The sequence below is a fragment of the Somniosus microcephalus genome, chromosome 21, assembly GCF_052327205.1.
Source record: "Somniosus microcephalus isolate GS21.2 chromosome 21, FLI_Smic_1.0, whole genome shotgun sequence".
NCBI classification, from domain to species: domain Eukaryota; kingdom Metazoa; phylum Chordata; class Chondrichthyes; order Squaliformes; family Somniosidae; genus Somniosus; species Somniosus microcephalus.
Genome location: NC_141007.1, coordinates 1,654,340 through 1,672,969, shown reverse-complemented (window position 1 = coordinate 1,672,969; position 18,630 = coordinate 1,654,340). Strand labels below are relative to the sequence as shown.

Sequence of the window (18,630 nt, the reverse complement as noted above, 5' to 3'; positions counted from 1 at the left end):
GCCTGACAGAATTTTATAAGTATCAATGAGATCCCCTCTCAATCTTCTAAACTCCAGTGAGTATAAGCCCAATCGACACAATCTCTCCTCATACGTCATTCCTGCCATCCCAGGTATCAGCCTGGTGAATCTTCGCTGCACTGCTTCCATGGCAAGAACGTCCTTCCTCAGGTAAGGCGACCAAAACTGCACACAATACGCAAGGTGCGGTCTCACCAAGGCTCTGTACAACTGTAGCAAGACATCCTTGTTCCTGTACTCGAACCCTCTTGCTACGAAGGCCAACATACCATTTGCCGCCTTAACCGCCTGCTGCACCTGCATGCTTACCTTCAGTGACTGGTGCACAAGAACACCCAGGTCTCTTTGCACTTCCCCTTCTCCCAATCTATTGCCATTCAAATGATAATCTGCCTTCCTGTTTTTGCCACCAAAGTGGATAACCTCACATTTATCCACATTATAGTGCATTTGCCATGTTTCTGTCCAATCACCCAATCTGTCCAAATCGAACTGGAGTTTCACGACATCCTCCTCACAGCTTACCCTCCCACCCAGCTTTGTGTCATCTGCTAATTTGGAGCTATTACATCCAATTCCCTCGTCCAGATCATTAATATATATTGTGAACAGCTGGGGTCCTAGGACCGATCCTTGCGGTACCCCACTAGTCACTGCCTGCCAATTGGAAAATGACATAAACGACTATCTAGCGGGGCCTGCTGAGCTTCCTCTACCTTCCCATCCTCCACCCACCCCCCCACCCCTTTGGCTGCCAGAGCTCCTGAAAGCTCGGAGCCGTGGGTCGTGGGACCTCTGATTCCCTGACCAACCTTTCCCTGGGTGTTGCCAGTGGAACGGTTTTACTTGGGTTGCCAGTAAAATCCGACTGACATGCCTTCGGACTGGTCAGGCATATCATCCGCTTTGCTCTTTTTAAAGCCATATTAAGGCTTTCTAACTCTGCCCTACAGGGGCCATGATCTGCTTCCTCAAACCCTTGCTCGCAGGCCAGCTTATATGCTGCCTTCACTTCCTTAACCTTTTCCTCCTGCTCTTTTAATTCTTGTATGAGGTGAGCGTTCTTCTCCCGCACCCTCATCTCATTGCTCTTGGTCTCTGCAACTAGGCACGTGAGCTACTCTAACTCGTGCCTCGTGTGACTCTTTTCCTCACTAAACTGAACTACCAGGCGCTCTACCTTGGCCTGGTATTCCTCAACCTCCCTTTCCCTAGCCCAACACTCTGCCATGGCTTCCCTAAGCCTGCGGGTGACTTCTGCAAGCCCCCGGGAACCTAACCACAAACAAACCAGTGGGATAAAAAGAAACCTAATAACTGCTGCTCTCTCCAGACTCAAACCACTGTCTGCCACATCGCACACCGTTGCCGACGGTCCTGCCGCAGTCACCATTTTGTAGGAATTCCACACTGGTAGCGGGGTTGCGGTTATTGTCTCTGGCCAGTCAGAAGCCTCTGAGCTGCTCCAGGGTCCCCCGTGCGGTTTTGAAGCACTCCCCTATTCCTGATTCTGACTGCCGGACTTATTCGGTAGCGATGTAGACAGAAAACGTGACTCATGGTTTGGGTGCAAAACAGACCAGTATTTATTGAAACAAAAATAAGATACAAACTTAAAATGTAATCGATACAGCACTTATGCCTGGTACAGCACTTTTGCTTAATGCAGTACACTCAGTACTCCTTGCTCAGTGCAACACTCCTTTAAATACAGTAAACTTTAAAGAAACAGCTAGTGTTCACCACAGCACTTCTCTGCTTGATACAACACCCCTTTAATACAGTTTCAATATAGAACTCAGTGTTCACTATAGCACTTCTCTGCTAGTGCAACACTGTCTTACTTAAAATAGGGGAGGAGAAATGGACACAATGAGGGAAAATCGACTAAAATCACAGTTCTAACAAAATTCCTACTTAATTTCCACCCCTATACCTATTCTAATATGCCTTGCAAAGGGCCAGAAAAATATATGCTCCCCAATGAAAATGCCTGCTCCGTGCCCTGCGATCTTTGATCCTCACTGCCCCGAAGTAAAAACACCCCAGTATTTTAAAAGTAAACTGCTGGTGTTCCACTTCTTTAGGCAGGCTCCCACGTTGTAGAGGGCACAGAGAGAGAGAGATGGCTTCTGAGAAGCTATCTTTTATACCCCATTTGGGGCCGAAACCTTCCCGCCCAAATCCGGATGTATCTGGTCTAAAACTAAAGGGATCCAAACTGTCCCCATTGTCTAGAATGGGTAATTCATCCAAACCCATTCATTTAAACTGTTCCTTTTCTCAGTTTAAATGTGTCTTCAATTGCCTGTGATGGGCTTTGAATGAAACTGCCTTGGTTTGAAAAAAAAAGGCATGTCTATTTCCTTGATTGCTTTGAGTAAACAGCCTTGAAGGAAACAGAAAGTCATTGTCCTTGTGGACAACCGAAACCGCAGTCTTAAGTGGATAATCCTTTGTGTACACAAAGTAGCAGTTTCTGTAAACACATCGATTGCCTGCTGCAGGGAGGGGAACTCCCCTTTGATTGGCAGATTGACTGCCCCATTGAACCTTTTTCACAGACACTGCAGGCTAAGAACATAACATAAGAAATAGGAGCAGGAGCAGGCCAATCGGCCCCTCGAGCCTGCTCCATCATTCAATAAGATCATGGCTGATCTGATCCTAACCTCAAATCTTCTATCACTCTCCATCCCACCTGAACCCATGTGATCTCCCGGGAGAGGCGAAAAACCAGATTTAAAATCCCAATGGCCAATTTGGGAGAAAAAATCTGGGAAATTCCTCTCCGACCCATCTAGGTGATCGAAACTCTTCCCCGAGATCACTCTGTCCCTATATTTTCGACAGTACTTGCCTTCTGTAAAGGCGATCTCCACCCCAGCCAGGAACAGGAATAAAACCATCTCCTGAAATCTAACACAGAATTAGAACACAAGAAGTAGGAGCAGAACTGGGGTCCCCGCCTCAGGAAACTCAAGGCACAGGTCCGGTCACAGTAAAACAGTGCCGGGCAGAGGAAATAGCAAGAGGGGAATATTCCGTCAATTTTATGCGAGCCCGGTTCTCCCGCCTGACCCCCTGCACTGGATCTTTCTGCACAACCATCCCTCCCAGCCATTGCTGCCGAGGCTCAATGTGACATGGGACTATTATGCGCCACTCCCCAAATGGGCTCTAATTTAAGACCAGTTGAAAGGGGTTTGGGGCGGGGGGTGATGTGGTGTAACAGGGTCACGTCCCAACTTGTGCCTCTCCCTGTGCAGAATACTGCTTACTATTATGTCAAATCGGCCGAGGATATCAGGTCCCACTGTATCTCATGTCAATCCAGCTCTCACTGGTGACTGAGGTCAGAGAACTAAGTTTGATGGCATCCCTGCTCTCAACAAACGCTAACTGCAAATGGTGCTGACACATTCTGTGGAATGGGGAGGAGCATTTCTGATTCTCCTCGCGCCCCCGAAATGAAACCATTGTTTGATTATCTTTCCCTGGGCAGCCTCCAGCACTGCCTTTTAAGGATCGCTGGTTAGGCCGCTAGAGACCCGCCTGATAACCAAGCTTGGGGATAAGTTGGAGATCTTTCCTGTGTGTTATGGGCAGGAATGATTTGAGCAGGGAATCAGGGCCTGGAGAGCGCAATGTGAGCTGCCACTGTTGGTGTCACTCAATGCCTGTAATGATTGAATGGAGGCGGTGAATCAGTGGGGATCAGAATGTCAGCCTCGACCATTGGCTAGAATCCGGGAGTGGAGCTGGAACCCACAACACTTGGACCCAGAATCCAAAAGGGCTGCAGACCACACCAAGTTTACACTGGGATTGACATTCAATGCCTCTTCTGGCTTTCCATCTGATTTATTTATTGACAATTGACAATCACTTACATAGCCACTTGTCAATGAGAGAACCTGTCTATCAGTAAATTGACATTTTGACATTGTCCAGTGATGAGGACAATTTAGCGCAGATAAAAAGGCTGGCGGCTCAACACTTGGCCGGTGATCAGGGCCTGACCCTGTCGCCTTCCCGCAGGCCTGTACACATACTGACAGCGAGGAGTAGCCACACTCTTAAAGCCCTCAATCGGACAGTTTCTATGGCAGGTCAGAGAGCCGGTCCTGCAGACTGCCGCAGTGCACAATGTTGATTCTCAGTCCGAACACTCAGATTGAAGAGAATGGTACATCTTATCATCAAATGGTGAAGTGCCCACTCTGTCACTTCAATTGTTGCATCAAATGTTTTTAACTTCAGGGCAGTGATGTCATTAGTGCCCCGTGCTGACCTGTAGCAACACAGAGGGTGAAATTTGTCTTGGCAGGTAGCGCAAAACAGGCGCATCCGCCGCACATTTCACCGCCCAATATTCTTTCCCACTGAATTTGTAAAATGGGCTGCTGATTGGTTGTCACCCATTTCGCAGAACTGCCCAAGGTGAATCTCACCCCCTTTGGTCTCTGCAACTTTATCGATGACCAGTCACTCCGACTTGTGCCCACCTCCAGTCTGACTATAGGATCCCCTGGTCCCACATCACTGGGTGATTTTTCACCGCCATTGACCACCTCTTCCCCCTGTATCCCATAAACAGGTGACACTACATCACATCGCAGCCTTTCACTCCTCCCGCAAAGAGTAAGTCAGTGGGTTAGAATAACTTGTTCCAAATCACACCGACATAGTACTGGAAACTGTTGCGCTCAATTGCTTGGTGCTGTGTTAATTACACTTCGATTACAAACTGATTAACAACAGGAACTGTTTATTACACCAGACCAGGACAGAGAATCTATAATCAAGCCATAGGAAATGAAAGCAATTAATAAATTCCAATCCAGTAGATTTTCTTCGGTTCTGCGTTTTTCCCACCCTCATGTAAACAGGGACTGATGTAAGGGTGGACTTTCTCGGTGAACGTGTGGAGATTGTACATGTTGTCCGCATTGTAAAATGACACCTGTCCAGCCTCATAGTCCAGGTACACCCCGATCTTCTGGGGCATCACACTCTGGGTGAGGTGGGTAGACGGTGAAGTGAGAGCCTTGTATTAATTTCCATTCCTCAGCCAGTATTCAGTATCCAGATTCTGGTACCGCTACCACATAGCCTTTCCTGTCAATGGACTCTCGGGCCACTCCCTGATCCCACTCAATCTTCTTCCCACCCGCACCTCCCAGTAGTGCCTCCCTGATGTGAGTCCCTCAGATCCCAGGACACACAGCCTGTTGTTAAACCTTTCCGGAGAGTGAGCGAGACGCCTCCATCTCTTTCCACTTTTCACTCAATTCAATTCAAATTACTTTATTGGCATGACGAGATACATCTTATGATGCCAAAGCACAGAAATACATGTATGATTGACCATATAAACACAGATGTAGACATAGTGTGCAGACAAGTATACCCATGTATACATAGATATACACACATATAATATGCATATAATCTTTTCTTAGATTTAATGGTCACTGATTGTCCCTCTGCTTATGGCAAGCTGTAACATAGTTTGCCGCTATAGTTACACATTTTCTCTCTTCCCCCCAATAGATATGGGAGTTTTTGGTGGTCATTCAAATTTTTGAATTCAGGGCATATTTTTGTGAATTTTGGGTAGAAATTCTCCCTTATGTCCTGATAGTTTCCACAAGTTGTGAGGAAGTGCATCTCTGTCTCCACCACCCCCTGACTGCAGTGAGAGCATATCCTGTCCTCTCTGGGCAGCCAGGTCTGCCTGTGTCTGCCTTTTTCAATGGCCAGGCTATGTTCACTAAGTCTGTACATTGTCGAGGCTTTTCTCAGTTTGCTATCCTTTACCATGGTCAGGTATTCAGCCATGGTGTAAGATTCAGGATCACAGGCTCACACAGATTACCCAACAGGGTTTTAGAAGTTGCAAGGCTTTTATTAAAGAGCTACAGTTTTAAAGCATAATCAGATATTACATATGGTTTAAGCCGAGTATAATAGACATACAACCCGTAACAGTAGGAGTGATCTACAACTCCCGAATCGGAATGACACGACCGGACGGACGGGGAGGCAGTAGGGTGGTCTCGGATTGGGTGGGTTCCTGCAGTCTGCTGCAGTGGTCACTTCCATTGGGTCATCTCTCAAGCTGCTGGAGGTGTTAGGTCATCAGCCACCTCAGAGGCTAAACTTGACCAAGGTGTTAGGCCAACTCGGGGAAGCCTTCGCCCCTGATTTCCTCTCTCGGACGTCTATATTTATAGTTATTTTGGTGGGCTGGTAATCGCCTGGTGTCAATCATTTGATCCCCCATCCTATTGTCCAATTGTGAAGTGGGAAGGCATCCCTCACCATCCCTTTCTGCATAGCTGATGAAGCCTCCCTCTTATCTTTCTGAGGAATGTTTTGTTATGTTTCTTTAAGGACATTTTATGACGTTTTGGCTCCATTGTTGTCTATTATCCCACCACTGCACATTTGTTGTTTGTATACATTGATTTAATTACATCATATATTTTTCCCCCTACACCACTTTCAATAAGTTTTAAGAATCGAAAGCCTTCTGGAAATCTATAAAGCAGGCAAAAATGTTGTTTGTTTTGGTGAACATGTTTGTCAATTAGGGTGTGTAGGGTGAAAATATGATCCGATGTTCTATAATTTGGTAAGAATCCAATTTGGTTTTTGCTCAAGACATTGTGCTCCTCAAGGAAGTTTAAGTCTTTGGTTTATGATACTACAGAATACCTTCCCCAGGTTATTGTTCACACAGATGCCTCGATAGTTACTTGGGTCAACTTTGTCTCCACTTTTGTATATGGGCATTATAAGTCCTTTATTCCAGATATCAGGGAAGTAACTGACACTCAGAACCAAGTTGAAGAGTTTTAGGACAGCCAATTTCATTTTATCGTCTGTGTTTAATCATCTTGTTTAGGATGCCATCTGCATCGCAAGCTTTTCTTGGTCGCAGGTCCTTGAATTTTTCAAATAGTTCTTTTTCAGTTATTGGGGAGTCTAATGGGTTTTGATTATCTTTTATTGCCAGCTTGAGCTTTTCCAATTCTTTGCATATTAGATCTTGCTCTAGGCTTAGTGGGGGAGAAATTGGGTAAAGCCACGCGCGTGCAGTCAATGGCACCGTGCACCACGGGGAAGTCCGCTATTGCTGCAAAGCCCTCTGCGTGCTCCCGCTGCTTGCCCGGGGTCATTGGGAAGGAGATGTACTGCCAACTCCTTTGAAACAGGGCATCAGTCACTTGACAGATGCAGCAATGCACCGCGAACTGAGAGATGCTGGCTATGTCCCCAGATGCGGACTGGAAAGAGCCGGTCATGTAGAAGTTCAGGGCAACAGTCATCTTCACAGCCACCGACAGCGATGTCCTGCACCTTTATCTGAGGCTGCAGATCTGTCCGAAGCAGGTGGCACAGCTCACTCACGATCTCTTTTCTAAAGCACCGCCTTCTGAGACACTGCTCCTCCGACATGTTCATGTAGGAAAACTGCTGTCGGAAAACCCTGGCAGCGTAAGGTCTGGTGTGGCGACATCTGTTGGCCCTCCTCCGTCTGGCCATGGCCGGCCCCCTCTCAGTGTCCTTTCCAGATGATGCTGCAGCAGGACGTTCCCCTCCAATGCAGCCACCATAATAAGCGCGCACAGCAAGTGTCCACCTTGTAAAAGATCACCAGCAGCAAGGCAATGGTCAGAAGGCTGAAGTTCTTCTGCTTGCGCAGGCTCAGTGGTCAAAAGGCTCTCTGTGTGCAGCTCAGCAATTCTTTGTAACTCAGGAAGAAGTTGTGCTCCAGAAATGGCTGCCGTTTTTAAACCACACCAGTCCCCTTTAAATAACGCCCCCCAGACCGAGAGCGATTGGGTAAGGTTCCCTGTAAGCTGTCACTAATAGCGCCAGGCGCTACGGAGGGGGGGCGCCACTGTATTTCCAATCCGTGGTGCACAAAAGGCGTTGCACACTGAAATGACGTCATAATCTGCCTGCGCACATGGGCGGGCGCTGCGAGTTTGCGCCGGCGCTAAATGCATGGGCAATATGGGGCGAGGCGTTAGGCACCCTGCGCCCGCCCGGAAATTGGCTAGCGCCCCACTTCTCAGCCTCTTTAGGTGTTAATCGGTGGTGCTGCCAACCGAATTTCTCCCCCAGTGTGTTTTTCTGGTATAATTTTTCAAAATGGTTTTCCCATATGTCTCCATTTTGAATGGGCAATTCGCCGTGTTGCTTTTTGTGTAATGTATTCCAGTTGTCCCAGAAACAATTAGAATCAATAGATTCCTCAATGGAGCTGAGTTTATTCTTAATGTACTGTTCTTTCTTGGCTCTGAGTGTTTTATATTGTGTTAGTGCCTGACGAGCAAGGCGTAGTTCCTCGTTTTCTGGTTGTCTGTGTTTTTGGTTTGATATTTTTCTGAGTTTTTTCCTCAAGTTATAACAGTCTGAATCAAACCATTTTTCGTGGTTTTGTGTCTCTTGCGAGATATCAAGTTCAACATTGTCAAATTATCAAAAATATTATTTAGGTTATTCAATGCCAGGTTTACGCCTTCTTTATTGTGAGTGTATGTGTTTTCCAGAAAGGTGTCCAAGAGGGATTGAGTTGATTGGCTGCTAATTGCTTTCTGGTAATTTTCCTTACTGTTTTGGGCCCATCTGTAGGATTTTTTAATGTTGTACAGCTTACTGGGCTGTGTTTCTGTTTTGGTTGTTTCTGTCCTTTTAAGATACGCAGTAATTTGGCTGTGATCTGACAGTGGTGTTAGTGGTTTGACTGTGAATGTTCTGGAAGAGGATGGGTCCAGATCTGTAATCATATAGTCTACGGTGCTGATGCCAAGAGGTGCAGAATAGGTCGAGCTTCCTAGGGAGTCTCCGATAAACCTACCATTGACGATGTACAGACCCAGGCTTCGACAGAGTTGCAGGAGCTGCTTTCCATTTGCATTTATCTATTTGTCAAAGTTATTCCTGTGTGAATGTAAAGGGAGATCAAACTGGTTATTACCAAATATGTAATTATTCCCTTGAGTACTGAAAGTCTGGTAGGTCCCGGCCCTGCCCAGGTGCAAACCGTACGGTTTCAACTGGTCCCACTGCCCCCAGAACCGGTTTCAATGTTCCAGGAATTTGAATCCCTCCCCCTTGCACCATTCCTCCAGCTACGTATTCATCTGAAGTATGCTTCTATTTCTACTCTGACTAGCACATGGCACTGGTAGCAATCCAGAGATTACTACCTTTTTGAGGTCCTATTTTTAAATTTACCTCCTAACTCCCTATATTCAGCTTTTCGGACCTCATCTCATATTTTACCTATATCGTTAGTGCCTATATGCACCACGACAACTGGCTGTTCACCCTCCCCTTCCAAAATGTTCTGCAGCCGCTCAAAGACATCCTTGAACCTTGTACCAGGGAGGCAACACACCATCCTGGAGTCTCGTTTGAGGCCGCAGAAACACCTATCTATTCCCCTTACAATTGAATCCCCTATTACTATAGCTCTCCCGCTCTTTTTCCTCCCGTCCTATGCAGCAGAACCACCCATGGTGCCAGGAAGTTAGGCTGCTGCTGCCTTCCTCTGATAAGCCATCTCCCTCACCAATATCCAAAGCGGCATATCTGTTTGAGAGGGGGATAGCCACAGGGGACCCCTGCACTACTTGCCTGCACCTACTACTCTGCCTGGCAGTCACCCATTCCCTTCCTGCCTGTGCAGCCTTTACATGCGGTGTAACCAACTCCCTAAACATGTTATCAACAACGTCCTCACCATTGTGAATGCTCCAGTATGTATCCATTCGCAGCTCCAGCGCCGCAATGTGGTCTGCCAGTAGCTGCAGCTGGATACATTTCCCGCACACATGGTTGTCGGGGACACAGGAAGTGTCCTTGAGACCAGTTATTCCCTTAAAGGTACATACACAACAAGCAGGACGTTGGGACCAGACTCCGTGACTAAGGGAGGAGAAAGCAGCCTCTAGGAGGGAGCGGTCTGATTTTTCCATCCAGTTAATTCTGTTTTGTTTTTTCCCTGTTTGAGTTTTATGCATTTTCATCATTTGAGCTCCTGTGTTTTTTAAATATCATTTGTTTAACCCACAAGGGATATTTTTTGTGTCATCGAACCTTTCCCCGATTTACTATGAAGTAGTTTCCTGGTCACTCCACTCGTTGCCCTCCCTCTAACTCCTGTCTGTTGTCTCCGGTCTCTCCTTTTCCCAGTCCCAATACAACCGTTTCCCTTTTGCTTTCCATCCACTCAGGAGTTATACCGAACTGCGCCCATGTCCTTTGTACAGGTACTGACTGATCTGGGTATTTTCACCTCTTTGAATCATTGTTTCAGATTCACAATATTTGCAGTTTTATTAATTCCTTCCCTACTTTTCAGGTTCATGTTCCGTAACATTATATGATTCTAAGATTTGTTGTGTCAACTATTCTCGGTGGCAGTGAATAAGGTAAATGCGATGTTGGCGTTTATTAACATTTTTGAGCCAAAATAGTGAGATAATCCTGCTATTCATAAATCATTGGTGTGACCGTACAGTTCTGCTTGCCTCAGTACAAAGGTTATCACAGCTAATGAAGAGAGCAACTAGTGATTGAGAGGTTGGAGGGGTTGGATTAGGAGAAGCTCGTGTGTAAATTGGACATGTTCTCACTGGAGTAGAGAAGTTTGAGAGGCGGTATGTTCGCTGTTTCACTTTGTCCAGTGTAGTATAAACAGAGGACACGGCCTGCGCTTGGAGGGTAAATTGAAAACTAGTCTGTGGAAGCAATATTTCAGTGAGCGACTGGTCAATCTGGGGGACAGGCTCCCTAGGGAGATGGCAGAAACAGTTTGTATTGATTCTTCAAAAGGCAAATTTATTTCAGGAAATCACATTTTGTGGTGCAGTATATGAGTAATTTGAAATATGAGATGTGGTAAGTGTAGCATGCTTGGGAGGAACAGGTGATCTTTGACCTCTGGTTCCCAGAGCTCTCCACCTCTAGGGTTTTCCTCACCATGTCTGGGTCTGTAGTAGATTAATTGATAGAGATCGATTAGTCAACAGCTCCATTATCATTGTAGCATTCGATTATCAGGTTGTTTAGGAGGGGAATTACACAGACCTTCATCTTTTTTCAATCGAGTAATTCCTTTGTTCCTATGTTAGGATATTCTGTCAGTTCTGTGATGTTAGAATAATCTAACGTCATTCTGTGTCCCTCCCACTCACGTGATACTCTTCTCCACTGAAATGGTCCTCGCCTGTTAACCAGAGACCGAGTCCCTCCACACCCTCTTCAACCGCCTGTTCCAGTCTGTCCCGGTAAAATTTCATCAACTTGAACAGCTGGTAATCGTCGCACTTTGTGAAGAACTTATTGATTGTCGAGTTCCGATCTGTGAACACAAAGAACCACATTAACAAACACCTTCTGAAAACCCACATACATCACATGTGTTTCATTCCATCGATCTATATCGAAAATTCTTAAAAACAGTGTGCAAATTTGTCAAACACGACTTGCCTACAGCTTATCGGTTCGAGCCACCGCGATCATGCCCTCTATCAATAAATGTTCACGAATTTGACATTCAAATAGAGATTCCAGGAGTTTACTCAACACAGTCCTCCCTCTATCTCATCTCCACTGCTCAATAGCCTGCAAAACCCACCGCGAAATGTGCTATTGCCCTTCCTATTCCTTAGCTGTATAGATATAGGGTTGGATTTTGCCAGTGGGGCGGGCTGGGGTCGTGTCAGGTGGTTTTCGTGTCAGGAACTTTAAGTAGTTTCCAGGTCAGTAAACTCATGACGTTCCCTGTAATTCCTGTCTGTTGCCTCTGGCCTCTCCTTTTCCCAGTCCCACTAAAACTGTTCCCTTTGTTTTCAGTCCACAATGAGTTATACCCGAACCGTTCCCCTGTCCTTTGTACAGATACTGACGGAGCCGCTGGGTATTTTCACCTCTTCATATCATTGTTTCAGATTCACAATATTTTCAGTTTATCTATTTAGTTCCTATTTGACGAGTATCTCTTCGGTAACATTCTGTGATTCTAAGATTTGATATCCTGTCAGTTCTGTGATGTTGAAATAATCCAGACTCATTCTGTGTCCCTCCCACTTACCCAATGTTCTTGTCCACTGAAATGCCCCTCGTATGTTAACAACAAGCTGACATCGTCCACCCCTCCTTCAATCGCCTGTTCCAGTCTGTCCCGGTAGAATTTCGTGAACTTCAACAGCTGGTAATCGTTGCACTTTGCCAAGAACTCTGATTGTAGAGTTCGGATCTGTGAACACAAATGGAGAAAACTAAACACATTATCCACTTTCTACACAGGCGGCTACATTTCATCATATATCAAACGGCTACAGCTTCCTGTGAGCCACATAATCAAACACCTTCTGATATCCCACATACACCGCATGTACAAAATTCCATCAACCTGTATAGTCACGGCTCCACAAAACTGCATCTTAATGTTAAGAGATTGGGCACATGACTGGCAATTAATGTTTATCTTGGATAAGTGCCGTGTTATGCCTGTGGGCAGTGCGAGTGCTCAACATTCATACACACTTCATGGCATTAAATAAGGGGGAGAAAGGAAGATCCAGGCATTCTAGTGTATACATCTCTAAAGGTACAGGAGCAATGCCGTGAAGTGATAGCTAGAACAAAGGAAATATTGGGGTGCATTCATAGGACAGTAGGGTATAAGACGACCTATTCTGTCCCAGTACAAGACTTTGGTAAAGGCTTCACTTGGAATACTGTGTCCAGTTATGGTCCCCACATAAGTTGGGTGATATTGGGGCTTTGAACCTGTTGCAGAGGAGGGACATTAGACTAATTCCCAGTATAAAGCAACTTAGTTATCAAGATAGGCTAAGAATTTGGACTCTACACTTTAGAGAAGCAAAGACTAAGCGGTGAACTGATTGAGGTTTATAAGATGATGGAGGGAATCTATTGTGTTCCATTTGACACTTTGTTCCAATTACATAGCTTACAGAGGGCCAGGGGTCACCATTTTAAGTTGTGCAAGGCCAGATTTAAGTTCAATGTCAGGAGGTGGTTCTTTTCCCAGAGAATAGTCGACCTCTGGAACAGGATACCTTCTCTGGCGGTGGACACTGACTCGGTGAATTCCTTCAGGCGAGAAATGTACCGGTTCCTGTTTGGTGCGGACATCACCGCTTACAACAGGAAGACACTTCCGGGAATTCAGTGTAAGATTGATTTGCTGGACTAGTTTCAATCGCCTAGATGGGTCGGAGAGGAATTTCCCCTATTTTAATCCCCCAAATTGGCCTGTTTTTTTTCACCTCACCCATGGTTTGGTTTGGGATAGCTAGAACAAAGTATGACACAGCATTGCAATTGCCTGGGAAAGTCTGGATGGACCAAAGGGTCTTCACCTGTCCTTCATTGTTCGTAAAATTGTCACATACGACTTTTCTACAGCTAATCCATTCTAGCCTCCCCTCATCATCCTCCTTCTTGCTAATTCGACCTGGATTAACAGATTTGGTGGCGTTTCTACACAATGGTCTCTGGTTACCAGGGTAATCCTCTCTCCACATTAGAACAGAAACATCACTTGGGCTTCTTCAGTCTGGTTCTTCACCAGTTCTTGAGTTGAGGTCACCACAGATCAACATGTTCCCATGGGCCTGGTAATGGTTAATCTCCCTCTCAATGTTGGAGAGGGTGTCCTCTTTGAACTACGGGGATTCTATGGGGGGATGTAGATTGCGCAAATAAAAACATTTTGCATGCTAGAAATGATGTCTTTCTTAATCTTGAGCCATAAGTGGTTTTCGCCCTTTTTTATAAATTCGATGTAATTCCTAAGATCTGCTTTAAACTTTCTGCAGCTGCTCCTAAGGCTTCAAATAGTTCCCCCAAGCCTTGATCAACAAGGTCCTGCAGCCTATCCAATTTCCTGCCCGCTCCCCATAACCCTTAATTCCCTTTACTTCTAGGAAACTGTCGATTTCTGTTTTAAATTTATTTAATGATGTAGCTTCCACAGCTTTCTGGGGCAGCAAATTCCACAAACCTACCACCCTCTGAGTGAAGAAGTTTCTCCTCATCTCAGTTTTGAAAGAGCAGCCCCTTATTTTAAGATTATGCCCTCTAGTTCTAGTTTCACCCATCATTGGGAACATCCTCACCGCATCAACCCGATCAAGCCCCTTCACAATCTTATATGTTTCAATAAGATTGGCTCTCATTCTTCTGAACTCCAATGAGTAGAGTCCCAATCTACTCAACCTCTCCTCATATGGCCACCCCCTCATCCCCGGGATTAACCGAGTGAACCTTCTTTGTACTGACTCGAGAGCAAGTATGTCTTTTCTTAAGTATGGACACCAAAACTGTATGCAGTATTCCAGGTGCGGTCTCACCAATACCTTGTATAACTGCAGCAATACCTCCCTGTTTTTATATTCTATCCCCCTAGCAATAAAAGCCAACATTCCATTGGCCTTCTTGATCACTTGCTGCACCTGCATACTAACTTTGAGTTTCGTGCACCAAGACCCCCAGATCCCTTTGTACTACAGTAATTTCCAGTTTCTTGCCATTAAGATAATAACTTGCTCTATGATTTTTCCTCCCAAAGTGCATAACCTCACACTTTCCAGTATTGTATTCCATCTGCCAAAACTCTGCCCACTTACTCAGCCTGTCTATGTAACTTTGCAGGTTCTTTATGTCCTCCTCACTCACTTCTTTCCCTCCCATCTTTGTATCATCTGCAAACTTTGATATGTTACACTCGGTCCCCTCCTCCAAATCGTTAATATAGATTGTAAAGAGTTGGGGACCCAGCACTGAACCTGCGGAACACCACTAGTTACTGATTGCCAGTCTGAGAATGAACCATTTATCCCAACTCTCTGCCTTCTGTTAGAGAGCCAATTCTCCACCCACGCCAGAATATTACCCCCAATCCCGTGATTTTTTATCTTGAGCAAAAATCTTTTGTGTGGCATCTTGTCAAATGCCTTTTGGAAGTCTAAATACACTACATCCACTGGTTCTCCTTTATCCACCCTGTATGTTACTTCCTCAAAGAACTCCAGCAAATTTGTCAAACATGACTTCCCCTTCATGAAACCATGCTGAGTTTGTCCTATTAAATAATGTTTATCCAAATGTCCCCTTACTGTCTCCTTAATAATGGACTCTAACGTTTTACCAACCACAGATGTTAGGCTAACAGGTCTATAGTTTCCAACCTTCTGCCTACTACCCTTTTTAAATAAGGGTGTTACATTAGCAGTTTTCCAATCTGCCGCGACCTTTGCTGAGTCCAGGGAGTTTTGGAAAATGATTACCAATGCATCCACAATCCCTACCGCCACTTCCCTCAAGACCCCAGGATGTAAGCCATCAGGTCCAGGGGATTTATCCGGCTTAGGTCCCATTATTTTACCAAGTACCACTTCCTTAGTGATTTTAATCGTATTTAGTTTCTGTTCCCCCTAGAGCCCCCTGTTTGTCCAATGTTGGGATATTCTTAGTGTCCTCTACTGTAAAGACTGATACAAAATATTTGTTCAGTGTTTTTGCCATCTCCATGTTTCCCAGCATTTAATTTCCCAGTCTCATCCTCTAAGGGACCAACATTTACTTTAGCCACCCTTTTTTTATATAATTATAGAAACTTTTGCTATCCGTATTTATAATTTTTGTTAATTTACTTTCATAATCTATCTTCCCTTTCTTAATCAATCTTTTAGTTATTAACTGCTTTCTTTTAAAGACTTCCCAATCTTCTATCCTCCCACTAGATTTGGCTGCCTTATATGCCCTTGTTTTTAGTTGGATACTATCTTTAATTACTTAACTTAGCCACGGATGGCTATCTTTTTCTTTTACACCCTTTTTTCCCTCAGTGGAATATATATTTTTTGGAAGTTATAAAATAACTCCTTAACTGTACACCACTGATCAAGTACCGTCTTACCCTTTAATCTATTTTCCCAGTCCACTCTAATCAATTCCACTCTCATACCATCATAGTCTCCTTTAGTCTAGCTCAGCATGCTTGTTTGAGATCCAACCTTCTCACCCTCTACTTGAATATGGAATTCAACCATGTTATGGTCACTCATTCCAAGGGGATCCTTTACTAGGACATTTTTAATTAATCCTCTCTCATTACACAGGACCAAATCTAAGGTTGCTTGTCCCCTGGTTGGTTCAGTTACATACTGCTCAAGAAACCCATCCCTAATACACTCAATGAACTCATCCTCAAGGCTGCTCTGCCCAATTTGATTTGTCCAGTTAATATGATAGTTAAAATCCACCATAATTATAGCTGTTCCCTTATTACAAGCCTCAACTATTTCCTGATTAATACTCCGTCCAAGAGAGTTGCAACTGTTCGGAGGCCTATAGGCTAGGCCCACTAGTGTTTTTTTTCCCCCTTTATTATTCCTTATATCTACCCAAACTGTTTCACTATCCTGCTCCATTTCTCTGTATTATAGTGATTCATTCCCGTATTAACATAGCCACCCCACCTCTCCTTCCTTCCTGCCTGTCCTTCCTGATTGTTAAATAACCGGGTATGTTTAATTCCCAGTCATGGTCACCCTGCTGCCATGTTTCTGTAATGGCCACAAGATCATACCCATATGTAGTTATTTGTGCCGTTAACTCATTCATTTTGTTATGAATGCTACGTGCATTCAGATAAAGAACTTTCAAATATGTTTTGTGACACTTAGTTCCTGTTTATTCCCCTTTTTACTACTTTACCTTTTACTTCATACCTTCTGTCCCTTCCTGACATGTTTTTTAATTTCCCTACTGCTACCTAAGTCTATGACCTTCTCTGTTGTCATTTCGGTTATTTGCTCTCGAGAAACCTCCCCCCCCACTAATTAGTTTAAAGCCCTCTCTACAGCCCTAGTTATATGATTTGCCAGGATTCTAGTCCCAGCACTTGCCAAGTGGAGTCCATCCCAATGGAACAGCTCCCTCCTGTCCCAGTACTGGTGCCAGTGTCCCAAGAAGCAAAACCTATTTCTCCCACACCAGGGTTCGAGCCCCTCTCCAGAGACTTCAGCACAAACATCTAGGCTGACATTCCAGTTCAGTACTGAGGGAGGGCCGCACGGTCGGAGGGGCAGCACTGAGGGAGGGCCGCACCGAGGGAGGGCCGCGCGGTCGGAGGGGCCGCACCGAGGGAGGGCCGCGCGGTCGGAGGGGCAGCACCGAGGGAGGGCCGCGCGGTCGGAGGGGCAGCACCGAGGGAGGGCCGCGCGGTCGGAGGGGCAGCACCGAGGGAGGGCCGCGCGGTCGGAGGGGCCGCACCGAGGGAGGGCCGCGCGGTCGGAGGGGCAGCACCGAGGGAGGGCCGCGCGGTCGGAGGGGCAGCACCGAGGGAGGGCCGCGCGGTCGGAGGGGCAGCACCGAGGGAGGGCCGCGCGGTCGGAGGGGCAGCACCGAGGGAGGGCCGCGCGGTCGGAGGGGCAGCACCGAGGGAGGGCCGCACTGTTGGTGCTGCCATCTTTTAGATGAGATGTTAAACCGTGGCCCTGTCTGCTCTGAGGTGGACGTGAAAGATGCCAGGGCACTATTTTGAAGATTAGAGGAGTTCTCCCTGGTGTCCTGGGTCAATATTTATCCCTCAATCAACATAACTACAACAGATGATCTGGTCATTATCACGTTGCTCTTTGTGGGATCTTGTTGTGCTCAAATTGGCTGCCGCGTTGCATACATTACAACAGTGACTACACCTTAAAAAGTACTTAATTGGCTGTAAAGCGCTCTGGGCGTCCGGGGGTCGAGTCTGTGTCTCCAGCAGTGAGCAGCAGGTTAAACCGTCGCCCCGGGCCGCTCACTTACCCATTCTTTTTCCTTGAAGCATTTGAGGGGAGCTCTGGGGAAGGACATGGCAGCCCAGCCTGGGTCACGCGCTCTCTTGCTTTCCTGGTCCAAGCATGGGTCACTCACTCTCGGTCCGATCCGACTCTCTCGTCAGTCAGACTCTGTCTCGGTTGGAGTCCGGAGGGCCCGGCTCTCTCTCGCTCTTTCCTCCCCCCCCCCATCCCGTCCGGCCCCCTCTCCCTCCCTCCCGTCCGGCCCCCTAGCCCTCCCGTCCGGCCCCCTCGCCCGGCCCCCTCCCTCTTCCAGTTCGGTGCGCTCTCTCTCTCTCTCTCCTGGCGGACTCCATCTCTGTGTCTCTGTCTCTGTCTCTTTCTCCTTGCAATGCGCTTCCTTTTCCTTCTTTCCCTCCATTCCAGCCCCATATCCCCCTATTCCTCTCCCTCCTGTGCGGCCTCCTCTCCCTCTCGTCCGGCCCCCGCTCCTTCTTCCTCCTCTCTGGCCCCCTCTTCCTCTTGTTGGCCCCCATCTCCCTCCTTGTCGGGTCCCCCCTCCCTCTTCCGGCACATTCGTTTTATTCATTTAAGTGCTGATCCTTTGTTCGGACAGGGCTCTGCAGCTGGCTGCTGGCAGCCAGACTCTGCTGGAGATTGCAGGGGCTCTGACAAATTTTCTGAGCCTGCGGAGAAGAGAGATGTTGGTTTAGAAATGGTGGACTCACAACCGGTCCCCCCGCTCTTGTATACTAGGTCACGGCTA

At 46.4% G+C, this 18,630-nt stretch overlaps 1 long non-coding RNA gene across 1 annotated transcript; it reads right to left on the bottom strand.

Annotated features, from left to right (window-relative positions):
* Positions 1–4,770: 4,770 nt before the first annotated feature.
* On the bottom strand, positions 4,771–18,116 carry LOC147102543 (uncharacterized). The gene is made up of 3 exons (XR_015073021.1): positions 17,893–18,116; positions 12,140–12,304; positions 4,771–11,407 (listed from the first exon to the last, which is right to left on the bottom strand). It is a non-coding gene; the product is annotated as an uncharacterized LOC147102543 (long non-coding RNA).
* Between the last annotated feature and the right edge of the window lie 514 nt (positions 18,117–18,630).